A 1,498-nucleotide genomic window follows, 5' to 3' on the forward strand; every position below is an offset into this window, starting at 1 on the left:
TTTGTCTCTCTCTCCATCTCTCTGTCTCTTTGTCTCTCTCTCTCCATTTCTCTGTCTCTTTGTCTCTCTCTCTCTCCGTCTCTCTGTCTCTTTGTCTCTCTCTCTCTCTCTCTCTCTCCATCTCTCTGTCTCTTTGTCTCCCTCTCTCTCTGTCTCTCTCTCTGTCTCTTTGTCTCTCTCTCTCTCTCCGTCTCTCCATCTCTCTGTGCACTATGTAGACATACAGAGTCTGTCCTGGCTTGTTTGCGGGGGGCATTCCGAGGATCACATGACTTGCCAGGCTAGGCTCTACGGGCGCTGGCCAACACTGTGCTCCCACTACGCTCAAGGTCAGCCGTCGTAGATCTCGGCAAAATGTGGTAAATGACATCATCTGTTTCGTCGGTTCTTCCAACACTGCCGTCGGTTTGTGTAGCCGTCTTCGTCCCTGTTGTCTCTGTCTGCTTGTTTGAGAGTGTGTGAGCCGAGATATGAGTGGAGGACGCTGAGTCACTGCTTCTGTCTCTGATCCGGCACTTTTTGATCTGAATACTTTTAGCTTGTATTGTTCCACTGGTACTATAAATCTAATCAACTTGCAAAGTATGGCTTGTATTATAATGCCAACTCAGCAGGAACTCCAACCCACCCATGCATTGTCCCCCCCCCCCTTCCCCGTTGTTCTGTTGCTCTTGTCCACTATTTCACCATCATCAGCTGTCTACCATCATCAGCTGTCTACCATCATCAGTTGTCCACCATTTCACCATCATCAGTTGTCCACCATTTCACCATCATCAGTTGTCTACCATCATCAGTTGTCCACTATTTCACCATCATCAGTTGTCTACCATCATCAGCTGTCCACCATTTCACCATCATCAGTTGTCCACCATTTCACCATCATCAGTTGTCCACCATTTCACCATCATCAGTCTTGTGCCTGTAGTTTGTTGATACATTCTTGTGGAGATGAAGCCTACTACATTCAAAAGTACCTGAAGAATCTGTAGCAAAAACATTTACATTTAATTGTTGAAAGATTGGTCTCATCTATATGGTCATCCAATGTCACCTATTCTATACCTCTGTATTGACACATAACTAGGATGACACATAATTATGATGACACACAACTAGGATGACACACAACTAGGATGACACTCAACTAGGATGACACACAAATAGGATGACACACAACTAGGATGACACATAACTAGGATGACACACAAATATGATGACACATAACTAGGATGACACATAACTAGGATGACACACGTGTCCCTTGACATGAAGCTCTTTCTTGGTTCCATTATGTACATATTTGAACTTTTTTAGAAAATCTATTCTATACTTTATTTTCATACTTTTCATCTTCTTGATGCATCTAAGATGTTTCTTTTTCTGCTCGTACTGTAACAAAATGTCCTAAAGCTGCAGCAACATTTTGCTACCATCTTCCATTGTATTCATATATATTATATATATTATATATATATATATATATATAATTGATGTA

The sequence above is a fragment of the Aplysia californica genome, unplaced genomic scaffold, assembly GCF_000002075.1.
Source record: "Aplysia californica isolate F4 #8 unplaced genomic scaffold, AplCal3.0 scaffold01358, whole genome shotgun sequence".
Taxonomy (NCBI): Eukaryota; Metazoa; Mollusca; class Gastropoda; order Aplysiida; family Aplysiidae; genus Aplysia; species Aplysia californica.